This window comes from Lepidochelys kempii, chromosome 6 (assembly GCF_965140285.1).
Source record: "Lepidochelys kempii isolate rLepKem1 chromosome 6, rLepKem1.hap1, whole genome shotgun sequence".
Taxonomy (NCBI): Eukaryota; Metazoa; Chordata; order Testudines; family Cheloniidae; genus Lepidochelys; species Lepidochelys kempii.
In genome coordinates this window covers 8,408,303-8,425,439 of record NC_136385.1, presented here as the reverse complement: position 1 = coordinate 8,425,439, position 17,137 = coordinate 8,408,303, and the positions used below count along the sequence as shown (strand labels likewise).

Genomic DNA, 17,137 nt, shown 5'->3' with positions numbered 1-17,137 from the left:
TCTTCTGACAGAGGCCAATGCCAGGTGCTTCAGAAGGAATGAATAAAAAAGGTAATCATCAAGTGATCCATCCCCTGTCACCCATTCCCAACTTCTGGCAAAGAGAGGCTAGGGACACCATCCCTGCCCATCCTGGCTAATAGTCATTGATGGACCTATCTTCCATCAATTTACCTAGGTCTTTTTTGACCACGGTTATAGTTTTGGCCTTCACAATATCGACAACAAGTGTGTTAAGCCAGGAATAGTCAATAGGTGGACCGTGGGCCAAATCCGGAATGCGAGATGCTTTTGAATGGACCCCACAATGTTTTTATTTCTTTATTATCATTATGGGGTTTTAAACATTTTTTTCTTGGATTCTGGACCTTGACTGTACCTTGACCAAGAAATTTGGACCTTGACAAAAATAGGCTATCCCTTCATTAAGGTATATATCACTTACTTTCTCCTCAGAGCACATTCTGTGGTATCTGAGTGCCTGGCTGTCAATAACATATTTCTTGGTATGGTTGGGGTGGTTACTAGATCTATGAAGGTAGGTGTGGTGATCCATGGGTTTCTTGTATATGGTTGTCTGTAGGGTTCCATTGTTGAAGCTGATTGTGGTGTCCAGAAGTTGATGCTAGTGTGGGAAAGCTCCAGAGAGAGTTTAATGGATGGGTGGTGGTTGTTGAAGTTGTGGTGGAAGTCTGAGGGAGTTTAAGCTGTCTTCCCATAGGATGAAAATTTCTCAGGTATATCACTGGTTTCATGATGCACTTCTCCAGAAATTCTTCTTCAGGATGACCCATGAAGAGGTTAGCATATTGGGGAGCCATCCTAGTACCCCTGGCTGTTCTCATGCTTTGGACAAAATGTTTATTGCTGAAGGTAAATCTATGACAGGCGAGGATGAACTGGATGAGTTTGGCTATGTGTTTGGGATGGATAATTGATGGTTGTCCATTGTCTTTTAAATATTTGGGGCAGGCAGCTATCCTGTCATTGTGAGGGATATTGGTGTATAGGAAAGTGACATCCATGGTGGCAAGGATGGTATTCTGAGGAAGGTTGTTAATACTGTGGAGTAGAGTAGGGCTCAAATGTACTTGAGCCATCCAGCTACTGTGAGAGTGGACTGTCTGGAAAGACTCTTGCCTAGGCTCACAGCCCATGCACGTTTCAATCTCTTTGGCTCATGAGTGTTTGCATGCAGTGTTCTAGAAAGACAAAGGTTTCCTTTAATAGATGTTTTCAGTTTTGCTTCCTCAAACGGGCAGTCAGTGCCACACACTGGCTGAAATAAATGCTGAGTGACTGAGATCAAGTAGGGGATCTTGAGCTGTGTGGTGCACAATCCCCTCCATTATAAGACTGCTGATTTTGCAAAATGCTGTGTTTTTGACGAGCTGTGCCTAGGGAACTCCTTGCTCAAATGACCCCAAAATTTGGGTCACTAACCCTATCCTGTTCCCCCATGAGACAACAAATTTCAAGACAGTCCAAGTAAGCATACAGATCTTACAGCACTAAGAAGAAATAACATTTAAGTAGAAAGGGCTTCTCAACCTAAACTAAAGCAGAGCTGGTGCTTCATTATACAATCATAGGCCTGGAAGTGACCTTGAGAGGTCATCAAGTCCAGTCCCCTGCCCTCAAGGCAGGACCAAGCACCATATAGACCACCCCTGACAGGTGTTTGTCTAACCTGCTCTTAAAAATCTCCAATGACGGAGATTCCACAACCTCCCTAGCCAATTTATTCCAGTGCTTAACCACCCTGACAGTTCGGACATTAGGAAAAATTTCCTCTCAAAACTTCCCTTGCTGCAATTTAAGCCAATTGCTTCTTGTCCAATCATCAGAGGATAGGAAAATAATTTTTCTTCCTCCTCCTTAAAACAACCTTTTAGGTACTTGAAAACTGTTATCATGTCCCTTCTCAGTCTTCTCTTTTCCAGACTAAACAAACCCAATTTTTTCAATCTTCCCTCATAGGTCATGCTTTCTAGATCTTGAATCATTTTTGTTGCTCTTCTCTGGACTTTTTCCAGTTTGTCCACATCTTTACTGAAATGTGGCACCCAGAACTGGACACAATACTCCAGCTGAGGCATAATCAACGTGGACTGGAGCAGAAGAATTACTTTGCATGTCTTGCTTACAACACTGCTGCTAATACATCCCAGAATGATGTTTGGTTTTTTTTGCAACAGTCTTACACTGTTAACTCATATTTAGCTTGTGGTCCACTCTGACCTCTTGATCCCTTTTTTGCAGTAATCCTTCCCAGGCAGTCATTTTCCATTTTGTACATGTACAACTGATTGTTCCTTCCTAAGTGGAATACTTTGCATTTGTTCTTATTGAATTTCGTCCTAGTTACCTCAGACCATTTCTCCAGTTTGTCCAGCTCTTTTTCAATTATAATCCTATCCTCCAAAGCACTTGCAACTCCTCCCACCTTGGTATCATCTGCAAATTTTATAAGTGTACTCTCTATGCCATTATCTAAATCATTGATGACTATATTGAACAGAACTAGACCCAGAACTGATCCTTGCAGAAGCCGACTCGTTGTGCCCTTCCAGCATGACTGTGAGCCATTGATAACTACTCTGGGAATGGTTATCCAACCAGTTATGCACCAACCTTATAATAGCTCCATCATGGTTGTATTTCCCTAGTTTTTTAATGAGAAGGTCATTTGAGACTATATCAGATGCCTTACTAAAGTCTCGATATACCACATCTACCGCTTCCCCCCATCCACACGGCCGTCACCCTGTCAAAGAAAACTATCGAGTCAGTTTGATATGATTTGTTCTTGACAAATCCATGCTGACTATTACATATTGCCTTATTATCTTCTAGATGTTTGCAAATTGATTCCTTCATTATTTGCTCCATTATCTTTCCGGGTCCAGAAGTTAAGCTGACTGGTCTGTAATTCCCTGGGTTGTCCTTATTTCCCTTTTTATAGTTAGGCACTATATGTGCCCTTTTCCAGTCTTCTGGAATATCACCCGTCTTCCATGACTTTTCAAAGATAATAGCTAATGGCTCAGATATCTCCTCAGTCAGCTCCTTGTGTATTCTAGGATGCACTTCATTGGGCTCTAGTGACTTGAAGACATCTCACTTGTCTAAGTAATTTTCACCTTGCTCTTTCCTGTTTTGAACCTACCCCATTTTCACTGGTGTTCACTATGTTAGGTGTCCAATCGCCACCAACCTTCTTGGTGAAAACCGAAACAAAGAAGTCATTAAGCACGTCTGCCATTTCCACATTTTCTGTTATTGCTTTTTTGTCTTCTTTGAGTAATGGGCCTACTCTGTCCTTGGTCTTCCTCTTGCTTCTAATGTATTTGTAGAATGTTTTCTTGTTACCCTTTATGTCCCTAGCTTGTTTGATTTCCTTTTGTGCCTTGGCCTTTCTAATTTTGCCCCTACATACTTGTGTTGTTTGTTTGTATTCGTCCTTTGTCATCTGACCTAGTTTCCACTTTTTGTAGGACTCTTTTTTTTATTTTTAGATCATGGAAGATCTCCTGGTTAAGCCAGGGTGGTCTCTTGCCATTCTTCCTATCTTTCCTGTGCAGTGGAATAGTTTGCTCTTGTGACCTTAATAATGTCTCTATAACACATAATAAATGGGTTAATCGTTTATCAGGTCCAAATACCCTAACACTGCACCGGAGACATTACCGTACCAGGACTGGCCTGGAGGTGTCTTAGCATTAGCTCCCCAGGTTGCAATGTGGGTAAATTTGCTTTGTAAGTAATGACAGTCCTCACAGCTCCCCAAAAGGAGAGAGGAAGTAGCGTGAGTGAAGGGACTGATTTGGTCGCTGGGAGGTAAGCAAAGCCACAGTGCTGTTAGCTACACCTGTAAAAGACATGTCCCAGCAAAGAGATGGAGGAAGATATGAAGAAAATCAAAAATGAAGGCGTAACCCAGAAGGTGTAATCTGCACTGACTGCTGAAAGGGAAATAAAGGGTCAGATCCTCCGGATGAGCCATTGATGCCCAGCACAGCTCAGGGTGAGGGGTGAAGGCTACCATCACAGCCACCTGATCCTCAGACTGCCAGGCACCAGTCTGATCCTGAGCAGCAGCTTAGAGCAGCCAAGGGGTCATTTCAGCTTCTGGGATCACCACAGAGACAGGGTCCTGAGTCTATGCCCCCTCCTCCAGTAGCTGTGAGCTGCGATGTCATAGAGCTGGTTATACTGGAAGATTTTCTAGGAAATTCTCAGTTGGCCACTTAAGCCATTTTAAAGTGGACTCTGCACTGCACTGAGGATAAGGATTGGGATCAAAAAATGCAAACCAACCTCACATTAGCGGAGTTCAAAGTGGGCCAGAACTATGTTTTATTTGTATAGAAGTAATCCCATTGGCTTCATTTTTGTTATATCAATATAAGTAAGAGAAGAATTGAACCCAGGATGTATAAGTCATCTGTTACTTACTGGGTACTGCTTTTCTTTAAATTACAAACATCAGGCTGTCTATGGAATGAGTAAACTGTATATAAAGTCACCATTTTCTACTCTGAAATTTCGGTTTGTTTTAACTTCCTTCTGCAGAAAGAAGTAAAGCATTTCAAGATGTTCTGTCCAGATTAAACCTGGAGAAGCACAGAAGCATCAAGATCAGGCTGAGGGATGTCCTGGAGATTTGCCCAGAAAGCATCAAGAACAAGATTCCAGAGGCATTAGATGATTTACCTTGGCATTTCCTGAGGAAGGTCATGGCTCTGAATGGGACGGCCAGAAATACAAGCATTGGGCACAAGGCTCCTGCAGAAGAAATGGGTGATTATGAGGAGAAGCTGCATATTGATGGCACTTTCTGTTTTAGTGACACTGAGATGAAAATTTCTCTGCAACCTCTTGATGTTCTCTGTGCTGTTCTGCTTTGCTCAGACAGCTTCCTAAAGCAGGAGATCCTGTCCAAAATGTCCATGTGCCAGTTTGCCTTTCCTCTGCTGCTACTCACCCTTGACACCCCCAAGTGCACCCTAATACTGTGGGCCATGAGGGACATTGTGCGGAAGTGGAGGCCGCACTCCCTGGCAGAGAACAGAGGGTTCAGAGAGGAGAGCTTGATGCTCACGTCAATGCCAACCATTTCTTTTGTGTGGATGGGGAGCTGCAGCTTCTCCAAGTCCCACCTCCTCAATGAGGTTCTCAGCCCCTCCCAGCAGCACCACGATTTCTTTATCAGTGCGGGACATGGAGTCTGGGAACTTCCTTCGGAAAATCGCAGATGGGCTGGTTGAGATTGCCTGGTATTTCCCTGGGGGGATGGAAAATTCTGATCTTTTCCCAGAACCCATTGCAGTTACAAATCTGCGTGGAGACATTGAGTCCCACTGGCTACAGTTTAGCTTTTGAACAGAGGTCTCCTCCGCAGTGTTCATAGTTACCGAGAGCATCGGTGAGAGAGAATAGGCACTGATATCTTCTTGGAAAGAATCCAGCTCTAAATATTACTTCATCCTCAACTACAAGAATAAGAAACCCAAAGAAACTCTGGGATTCCTTAATAAGCTGTCCTCAGTGTTGAAGCTGAGCAAATCACAGCTACTGGTGAAAGATCGTACCATGAATAATGCAGGATTTGTGAAAAAGGTGCAGTCCACCATAGGAACCATAGTGAATTCATCTCTGAAGACAGTGAGTTTGGAAGCCATGGCTGTGACGGCACCTGACCTAGGAATCCTGGTGAATGAGGACTGTCAGGCATGTCAATGTGTGAGCAAATATACTGAAGAAATCACTGCAGAAATAAGAGATGGGGCAAAATACAAAAGGGAAATGCTGAGCCTGCAAGGAGACCTATGGAAAAACTTGGCTAAAGTGGAAGAAGAGATGTGCCGAATGAAAAGGCAAGGGGTCATGGCCATTGAAGACTATAAATCTGCACTGAAACAGAAATGGTTAGAGATACGCAGACAGCAGAATCAGTGTGACCGTACTAATGGTTTGACTAAGTTCATCAAGGGAATAGTACAGCTGAAGCCAGTGGAGAAACATTACTTTCTGAAATGGATGAAATTTATCCTGGATAATATTGCGAGGCGAATCTTTCTAAAATGCGGGCGGACTATAAAGAGAAATGTGAAACTCCAGGAGTGGACCAAAAACAGCTGGAGGAATGAGATGAATTAATATCTGATAGTTCCTTGGGGGTGGAGTATTTCATGCGTGAGTTGGGGCAGTTCTATGAAGCTGAATGCTCAATGGTTAAAGAAGGGAAAATGGAAGAAAGCCAAAGACATTTCACCCGTCTCCCATGCATAGCAGCTGACCTGATGCTGGAAGGGTTTCCTGTTTAGCTGACCGATGGAGATGCCTCCAACATCCCCATGAACTGGGTAGTAGAGGTTCTAACTCATCTCCATATCAGGCTAGGGGATAGATCCAGAATGGTGGTTATAACAGTGCTGAGAGTGCAGAGCACTGGGAAATCCATCCTCTCAACACCATGTTCGGCCTGCAGTTTGCAGTGAGTAGCGGTCGAAGTGCGCGAGGAGACTTCATGACGCTCATTAAAGTTACAGAAGCTGTTCAGGAGCCGCTTGGCTGTGATTTCATCCTGGTGATAGACACTGAAGGTCTGAAGGCCCCTGAACTAACAGCACTGGAAGACAGTTATCAACATGACAATGAGCTGGCCACCCTGGTGATTGGACTGAGTGACGTCACCATCGTTAACATGGCCATGGAGAATGCCACAGAAATGAAGGATGTTCTGCAAATTGTGGTCCAGGCATTTCTCAGAATGGAGGAAATAGGAAAACAGCCAAACTGCCAGTTTGTGCACCAGAACGTCAGTGATGTGTCTGCTCATGTTCAAAATATGAGGGACAGGAAACACCTCCTGGAGCAGCTGAATGAAATGACCAAAGCTGCAGCAAGGATGGAAAAGCAAAGCAGGGAAATGACATTTTCTGATATTATGGAGTATGACCCAGAAAAACACAATTGGTACATACCTGGCTTGTGGCATGAAGTCCCTCCCATGGCTCCCGTAAACACTGGATACAGTGAGAGGGTGTGAAAGCTAAAGAAATAACTGTTTGAATTCATAGAGAACCGTTCACGGAAAAGAGCTGGAAAGGATATTCCTGATTTTATTGTATGGTTGAAGAGCTTGTGGAAGTCAGTGAAACATGAGAACTTCATCTTTAGCTTTAGAAACAGCCTTGTAGCTGAAGCCTATAACCTGCTGTCTGTGAAGTATTCTGAATGGCAATGGGGTTTCCGCAAGGAGATGTATCTCTGGATATCTGAAAAAGAAACTTTTATCTAGAATCAGCTGCCAGAGACACTAGAGGGTGATCTCTTTCACAGCTTAAAAATGGAAGCACAAGGGAAACTACAGCAGGGAGAACAGAAGCTCTTGAATAACTTAGAACAGTATTTGAAAGGTGAAGCTCCAAATTTGAACCTGATAGAAAAGTACAGAGAAGATTTCAAAAGGAGCACGAATAGCCTCAAAAGAGAACTTGAAAATTATTCAACCAGTAACTGTGAGGAAGCAATTCGAATACGAAGAGGACAGCACAAGATAGACAATATCCAGTCTGGGTACAAGCAGAAAATTGAAGGGGAAGTTGCCAGACTCTTGGCTGAATGCCGAAACAGAGAAGATAAACTCGACCATGAGAAACTGAAGAAAGAATTTGAAACGATGTGACGAGAAACCTTGTCAGAGTTAACGCTCTGTACTTTACAGAAATGTCAAGTTGTTCAAGATATGGATCTCCAGCTGAGAAAGGATCTGAAGCACAGAGCGGGTGCTGTCAGACAGATACTGCAACATGCAAAAAGCCTGCTGGATTATAGAATGAAGTCTTTCACAATGAAGAAGGAATACTTAAACCTAAAATGGACCAGAGCAGTTGTAGAATACTTCTCACAGGAATGTTACTGTAAAACTGAAGAGCTTGCTCTATCTTTAATGACTGAATGCAAGAAATACATTGAAGAAAAAGTTAAATCCAAAACAGACTATGATGAAACCTATTGTGGAGAACTGCTGCATATGGTTAATGAGAGGTTAAAAGAGGAGGAGATTGAGAAACTTCACACTTCTCCTTTGTTTGAAGTTGACCTGAAGCGTCACGTTTGGGGGAAGCAGCTTGGGCATTTCAGAAGATGCATGAAGATTTTATCAAAGAAAACGATCCTCAGCAACGTCTGGAGAAGCTGAAACCTCATTATTTCTCCATATTTACTGATCTCTATTTGGAAAAGAAAGAGAGCCAAACAAGGGTGAGGAATTTCTGTGATCAGTGTCTCAAACCTGCCCTGGTGGGTTATGTCAACAAAAGGCTCGGACTAGAAATAGTTGACAATATTCTCAGCAGTGAACAGGCCCTTGAATACGCCAGCCGAAGCTTCTTTCAGTTCTTTTTGCTAAAGAAGCTGCTGGAAGAGATGAACTTTGGCAACTATGTGAAATACATAAGTAACTATGAAGAGTTTGTCAAATCCTGGATACAGAGATGTCTGATAGACCACTATGGAGGGAAGGCAAGTTTGAGAGATTTGGAGAAAGGGATTCTATCCGGAATAATAAATAAAATCAAGGGAGTTCTGAAAAACTCCATAAATAAAAACAATAACACAGTTTCTGCCTTTTTAGACAGCTTTTGCAAAGAGCTGCAGCAGGACCTGGCCATTTCCAGCAATAGCTTAGTTGGAGTACAGTTTAAAACCACAGCAAAAATTGAGCAGCTTTCTGGTAACATTGAAATCTTCCTTCTGGAGCTGGAACAACAAATCTTAACCCAGTTTAATCATTTGGAACTTGAGACCAAACTCTCCAGCCTGCCAGTGAAACCCCAGGATGAGATCTTCAAGCGAGTGTTTGGCTGTGGGAAGCAGTGTCCGTTCTGTGAAGCCCCCTGTGAAGCAGGAGGCACTGACCATAAAGAGCATTTTGTATCAGTCCATCGACCCAAAGGGTTAGGGAACTTCAGGGATTGTGATTCACAAAAGCTTGAGCATTCCATATGCTCCTCTGATGTGGTTTCCAATCGTGAATTCCGAACTGCAGCCGCAGATGGGAAATTTCATCCCTACAAAGATTACCGCCATTACTACCCAGACTGGCGCATTCAGCCTGATCCCAGCATTGATGCTTCTGATTTCCGGAAATTTGTTTTCAAATCATTCAATGACCAGTTAGCTAGAGCGTATGGTGCTAAAGCAGCAGAACTTCCAGGAGACTGGAAAAATATAATGAAAGAGCAGGCGCTGAAGAGCCTAAAGGAAGCATTTTACATGAAATAATAGACATGCCAAGAGTCTCTTTAAATAGGATACACTTCAACAAAACAAAACCCTTAATTAAAAAAAAAACGGAATATGAACAAATCTGACAGCCTGTACCGTTTTTTAAATTGAAAACTAAAAACAAAAAATCAATTGCAGGTCACATCTTCCAGTTAGTGCAAGGCTGCTGCACAGGAACAGCCATACCAAAGCAAACTGATAGTCCGTGTATCCCTGTGTCCTTGCTGAACCAGAATAACAGCCCATCTAGCCTGGTATCCCCACCTCTCTGCAGTACTGGATCAGACCAATCACCCATATAGCCTAGTATCCCACACCCTTGCTGTATTGGATCAGACCTAAAGGCCATCTAGCTCGGTATCTCATCTCCCTGCTGTACTGGATCAAACCAGTGATCCATCCTGTCTCTGACAGTGGCCATTACAAAATGTCTCAGTGGGAGGTGCAAGAAACCATCTAATGGAAATTGTATAGAAACGTTTTTAGAGGAGAAGCTTCTTCCTAACATAACTATGTAAACAGGGTCCGAATGAGTTCTCCCATGACAGCTAGCTGTTAGCGGGAGAGACTTTAGGAGGAAATTGTATTTACATGAACTCACCTACTCTGCCTAGATATCCATCAGATATAGAGGTGTTGCTCAAAGTGATCAATATTGACTTGTGTTGGGTTACAAATCACTTTAGTACTGAATGAAGGGGTAGTGAAATGCTGTTGTCAGTGTTGTTGTATTTATTGTATGAGTAAAGGGGAGCAGAACTGTGCTTAACCTGTCTCAAATGAGGGGTCACCCACAGCTGAAAGGACTCATTAAGCCAGGTGCTCGAATGCCTGACTCCTGTGAAGGTAAGAGGGGTGAGGAGAGGTATCTCTGCCAGGAGGAGTGAACTCTCCCTAAGGGTCCCTGGTCTGGTTTAACCTGTTTCTCCCCACTGTTCAGAAGATAGGGCCTTTTGTTATTTTAAGTGCTCAAAAGAGCTGACAATTACTTGTGGCAGGACAGCATTTCTGCCCAGCCTAATAGCTGAAAATCACTAAGGACTTGGCTACACTTGTGAGTTAGAGTGCATTAAAGCAGCCCCAGGCACCCTAACTCACGACGCATCCACACTGGCAAGGCACGTAGAGCACCTGGACTTTGTAGCGGGAGTGCCCCTGCTAATCCACCTCCACCAGAAGCATAACGCTTGGTGCGTCTCGGCTGAAACGCCCCAGCGTCAGTGTGAACGAGGTGTTGCATTACTGCACTCTGATCGGCCTCCAGAAATTTTTCCTTTCCACATAGAATCATAGGACTGGAAGGGACCTTGAGAGATCATCAAATCCAGGGGTTCTCAACCTTTTTCTTGCTGAGGCCCCATTCAACATCCTATAAAAACAACAGCGCCCAGCAGCGGGGAAACATGGGCTCCAGGCCAGGGGGACACACTTGGGCATAGGCATAGTTTTACTTCTATTTTTGGGGGGGTTGGGGGGAGGAAGGCCTGGCAGGGCTCATTCCAGCTCCACACAGCAGGGTGCAGGAAGGATGTGCCATCTCCACCCCCTGTCTCACTCAGGAGGTCACCCAGCTAGTCTGGCTCTGGGGGGATGCAACCAAAAATATAACTGAAAGGGGGGACTCAGTTCAAAAAGTTTGAAAACCGCTCAGGTGCGGGCAGGAGGTTATTTAGGGGCTGTGTGAAATGAGGGGAGTAGCTCACGGTGCAGGGAGGGAATAGCTAAGGGCTGTGTATGGGCAGGGGGTAGCTATGGGCTGTATGCATGCAGGGGGGCTTCCAGTGCAATGCCCAGCTTCAGGGGCAAGGCACTGGGACTCCCGGCTTCAGCCTCCCTGCTGCTCCTGGCTTGTGGGGGAGGGGAGGTTTGCTGGCTCGAGCACCGCGTTGCTCCTGGCTTGGAGGGGATGTGGGGACCCTGCCAGCTTCAGCCTCACCTAGCTTCTGGCTGCGACACTCACGGCTTGGGGGGCATGGGGAGGGCACCACGGGCTTCAGCCCCGCGCTGCTCCTAACTAGGGCAGGGGCCCACTGGCTTCAGACCTGCACTGCTCCTGGCTTAGGAGGAAGGGGGGCCCCCAGGCTTCAGCACTGGGGCTCCAGGTTTCAGCCGTGGGGCTCTGCGGCCCCCCTGAAAGGGCTCACTGACCCCCGGCTGAGAACCACTGATCTAATCCAGTCCCCTGCACTCATGGCATGACTAAGCATTATCTAGATCATCCCAGACAGGTGTTTGTTTAACCTACTCTAAAAAATCTCCACTGATGGAGATTCCAGAACCCCACAGGCAATTTATTTCAGTGCTTAACCACCCTGACAGGAAGTTAGCCATTGATAGCTACTCTCTGGGAATGGTTTTCCACCAGTTTTGCACGCATCTTATAGTAACTCCATCTAAGTTGTCTTTCCCTAGTTAGTTTGTTTATGAGAAGGTCATGTGAGACTGCATCAAAAGCCTTACTACCGTCAACATATACCACATCTACTGCTTCTCCCCATCCACAAGGCTCGTTACCCTGTCAAAGAAAGCTATCAGGTTGGTTTGACAGGATTTGTTCTTGACAAATCCATGCTGACTATTACTTATCACCTTATTATCTTCCAGATGTTTGCAAATTTAGAGCTTAATTATTTGCTCCATTATCTTTCCAGGTACAGAAGTTAAGCTGACTGGTCTGTATTTCCCCAGGTTGTCCTTATTTCCCTTTTTATAGATGCCCTTTTCAAGTCTTCTGAAATCTCTCCCGTTTTCCATGACTTTTCAAAGATAATCACTAATGGCTCAGATATCTCCTCAGTCAGCTTCTTGAGTATTCTAGGATGCATTTCATCAGGCCCTGGTGACCTGAAGACATCTAATTGGTCTAAATAATTTTTTACTTGTTCTTTTCCTATTTTATCCTCGGATCCCACCTCACTTTCACTGGCATTCAGTATACTAGATGTCCAATTACCACTAACCCTCTTCTTGAACACTGAAACAAAGAAGTCATTAAGCACCGCTGCCATTTCCACATTTTCTGTTATTGTTTTTTTCCTCTTCATTGAGTAATGGGCCTACCCTGTCCTTGATCTTCCTCTTGCTTCTAACGTAGTTGTAGAATGTTTTCTTGTCACCCTTTATGTCTCTAGCTATGATCTGTTTTGTTTCTTGGCCTTTCTCAGTCACAGCTCAGTAGTGACCTGGCCCTGCCATACCAGCTTCCTGGCTGGGAGCACGTCCCTGGGAGCTGGAGGAGAGCAGAAAGATATCGGTGTCCCGAAGCAGCTGCTCTTGCCCTGCGAGTCATGCTCTCTGATGAAGGACAGTCTGAACCTGAGCTCAAACCCTTTCAGTTTCTTCTTGGTTCACGACTGGATACAAATAGAGCCTGTGATGGTGCCAAGGGTCACAGGAGAGGGGGATGATGTGCGCTCTTTAGGGATGTGACTTCTTCTCTTCTGCCAATTTTCTGTCAACCCAGAGGGACACCGGCCAGCGGCTCTCCCCAGAATACTTATTGAAATGTCTGACTTACCATAAGCGTCCACTGCATAACACAGACACTTCGTTGGGGGAGGGGATCTCTTTAGATTCTCACACAGACTGTGAGGTAGATACGAGGCTGGCCAGGCTAGGGCATTAGCTCTCGCCACTCAGGAGCATCCTCTGCAGGTGGTGTCTTGCCCACAATTACCTGCCCTTTTCCAAGCTCCACCACATTAGGCCCTACATCCCTCCCAGACCATGGTGCACTTTCCTGGGGTACTGCCCTCTGGCGGTGCCCCACTCTCTGGGTGCTGCCCCTCCAGGGAACTGGCTACCCCTAATCCCACCACTCGCCTCAGTGACCCACTGCCGTTCTTCACCTAGCCCCTTCCCTCAGGGGCAAACTGCAGTCTGAACTGGCCACTCATCATCAGTAAGGGGGTGGATCTGCTGCCTCTTCCTCCCCTGGCTGCCCCTCTGCAGCCCTAATACCTCCTCAAGGCCCTGTATCAGGCCCTCAGCCTGGGAGTTGGTCAGGCCAGAGCTACCCTAGCTCCCCCTGACCTTCCCCAGCACTGCTCTGTCCAAGTACCTTTCCCTGTCTAGGCAGCCAGCCCCATCATCTCATTCAGTTTTCTCATTTTTTTCAACAGTCACCCTGTGCAACCTCGTACATCCTGCCATATCAGTACCCCGACACAGGCCTGTGGATAAGGCTGATGTTGCAAACTTTATGTTCTGGGTTTAGTGTATGTGTCGAAGGGGGTCACACACTAAGTTGCTACTGTCGGGTGAACTTATTTCACACCCCAGAGGATCCTCACATCCCTCCATTCCCTCACATCCCTCGCACAAGCTTCCTGCATGCCACGCTCCCATGCCCCTCTATTTCAGGGGCTCTCTGTGCCCCCCAAAGTCCCTCCTCCTCCCATACTACCCCCCGTTTCCCCCTCCAATGACAGCAGCTCTGTGTGACTCCCATTCCCCCCATACCAGGGGCTTTGTGTACCCCATTCCTCACTCCCCCCATTCCTCCCCCAATAGCAGGGGTTCTGAATGTGCTCCCATTCCCCTACCCCCCCACGCATTCTTCTTCACTCCCTCCATACCGGAGTTCCCTAATCTTCCCCCCACCAGGAGCTCTGTGTGCCCCCTATTACTCCCTCCCTCTAAACCAGGGCCTCCCTTCACTCTCAGGCCAGGAGCTCTGTCTGCCCCCCATTCCCAACTTCCCTCCATGCTAGGGGTGCTATGTGCCCCCTTCCCCCTATACCAGGTTCTCCTAATTTCATGCTGTCTGGAGTGGCTCACAACTGTGAGTGCCAATCTCAGGGCAGACTGTCAGAAAATAGGGCAGAGAGCCCAACATGGTGGTGTGTTTTATAATTAGGGTGACCACATTTCCCTATGCTGGATATGAACACCTCGTAAAATTACTCGTGAGTTCACTGGCAATCAGTCAGAACTATGCAGTACAAACATTCAAATTAGCATCAAGTTGACTGAGCCTCCATTAAAAAGAAATACTGCCTAGTTGGATTCTTTTTATTTATCTTCTTATCTTTAAGGCTTTAGGGTTCACATTTAGGGGTGTGTGACACCCCCCCACACACACCTTCCCACGCCTGCAGGGTGAGGTGACGCACACACACGCCCATACACCTCTCTCACACGGGTGTATGTGTGTGTGACTGACGGACTCGACCCTTTCCCTGCCTGGTGCTCTTTGCCCTCCATGCCTGGCTGGGCCCCCGGGTCAGACCTGCCTCTCCTGGTACCTGGTGCCACATCTTACCAAGGCAACACATGGATGGGGGCACGCAGGGTCACATGCCTCCCCCCATTTCTGCCAGGGCTTATACCAAAATGTGGCATGTGGCCACCAGCAGCCTATTGGCACTGTGCAGGAGGGAAGGGATAGGAGCTGCTTCCAGCCACAGGGGAGGAGTAGAGAGGAAATGATGACCTGGCCCTCGTCTTTGCAGAGCTATTCTCATCTTGTTCCCCCCACCCCCACCGTGGCTGGAAGCAGCTTGTCCCTTCCTGCCCACACAGTATCATAAAGCAGCTAAGACTCCATGCTTCTGCTGGCCACCAACATAACCTAGATGCCTTCTGTCCCCACCGGCTACAGCGTGGGAAGGAAGGGGTTAAGCCTTAAGAATGCACTGTGCACCAGGGCCCAGGTAACCTGATTGCAGAGGCTTCAGAGAACCCGGCCAGAGAGGTAGCTCAGCAGGGGAGGGTGCCTAGGGGACAGAGCAGCCCCACGCTCCTTGGGGGCTGGACCGCAGGGCAAAGAGGGCACTAAACCCCTGTCCGGGGGCTGCTGTGAAGCCTGCAGGGTCAGGTTGGGAACAGGCTGGAAATTGTTTCCCACCCCAGTCCAGAGCTTAGCGGCTTCCCCATGCATGGATTGCACAGGGCTTTGACACACGGAGGGCTCGGCTCCTCCTGGCCAGTGTCCCGGGCCGGAGGGTCTTGGGCTTTCCCAGGGTGCTGGCCCAGCCAGAGGCAGTGGGGGAAGGAAGGAGTCTGCCGGCCAGACTGTTAATAAGTGCAGGGCTCCAAACAGGAGCTGGTTCTCCGCACAGCGCTGGGAGTGGGATATGTCCTGCTGTGTGTGTGTGTGCGGGGGGGTGGTGGTGGTGATATGGAGGAGCAGCAGGACTTGTGGGGGTGAAGGGGCAAAGCAGGGACAGGACAGTGGGAGGAGGAGCATGTAAAGGGCCGATGGTGATATCTGATCTCTGGTCACGCAATCTACCACATATCTATTCAGGGAACACCATCAAAGGGCCTAATCACATCAGCCACACTATCAGAGGCTCGTTCACCTGCACATCCACCAATGTGATATATGCCATCATGTGCCAGCAATGCCCCTCTGCCATGTACATTGGCCAAACCGGACAGTCTCTACGTAAAAGAATAAATGGACACAAATCAGATGTCAAGAATTATAACATTCATAAACCAGTCGGAGAACACTTCCATCTCTCTGGTCACGCAATCACAGACATGAGGGTCGCTATCTTAACTGTCCAAAACTGGAAGATCGGAAATTCATGAAAAAACTCGTACAGATACAGACAGGCATCATCTTCCTTTCCAAATGCAGACAGATGGACATCATACCAAAAGGACTGAAGGTAAAAAATCCATTACAATCTACATACCACACAGACTATGCGGACAGCTTGTGCCACACGCTCTCAAAGAAACTGCGGAAGCACCTGATCAACATCCTCTACAGCAAACAGGGAAAGATTAAGAATGAGCTCTCAGAACTGGATACTCTCATAAAAAAACAACCCTCCACACAAACTTCCTCATGGCTGGAATTTACAAAAACTAGACAAGCCATTTACAACACACACTTTGCTTCTCTACAAAAGAAAAAGGACACTAAACTATCTAAACTACTACATGCCACAAGGGGCCACAGCAATGGTTCCCTTAACCCACCCAGCAATATTGTTAATCTATCCAATTATACTCTTAGCCCAGCAGAAGACTCTGTCCTATCTCGGGGCCTCTCCTTCTGCCCCTCCACCCCCACGAACATCATACAGTTCTGCGGTGACCTAGAATCCTATTTTCAACGTCTCCGACTCAAGGAATATTTCCAACACACCTCTGAACAACATACTAATCCACAGAGACCTTCCTACCAACACTACAAAAAGGATTCTAGGTGGACTCCTCCTGAAGGTCGAAACAAGAGACTGGACTTCTACATAGAGTGCTTCCGCTGACGTGCATGGGCTGAAATTGTTGAAAAGCAGCATCACTTGCCCCATAACCTCAGCTGTGCAGAACACAATGCCATCCACAGCCTCAGAAACAACTCTGACAGCATAGTCAAAAAGGCTGACAAAGGAGGTGCTGTTGTCATCATGAATAGGTCAGCATATGAACAAGAGGCTGCCCGGCAGCTCTCCAACACCACTTTCTACGAGCCATTACCCTCTGATCCCACTGAGAGTTACCAAAAGAAACTACACCATTTGCTCAAGAAACTCCCTGAAAAAGCACAAGAACAAATCCGCATAGACACACCCCTGGAACTCCGACCAGGGCTATTCTATTTGCTACCCAAGATCCATAAACCTGGAAATCCTGGATGCCCCATCATCTGAGTCATTGGCACCCTGACAGCAGGATTGTCTGGCTATGTAGACTCCCTCCTCAGGCCCTACGCTACCAGCACTCCCAGCTATCTTCGAGACACCACTGACTTCCTGAGGAAACTACAATCCATCGGTGATCTTCCTGATAACACCATCCTGGCCACTATGGATGTAGAAGCCCTCAACACCAACATTCCACACAAAGATGGACTACAAGCTGTCAGGAACAGTATCCCCAA

The 17,137-nt window shown here is 46.5% G+C and overlaps 1 pseudogene; it reads left to right on the top strand.

Moving 5' to 3' along the window:
* Positions 1-9,294, top strand: part of LOC140912933 (up-regulator of cell proliferation pseudogene) — a 124,690-nt pseudogene extending 115,396 nt beyond the window's left edge.
* Positions 9,295-17,137: the final 7,843 nt, after the last annotated feature.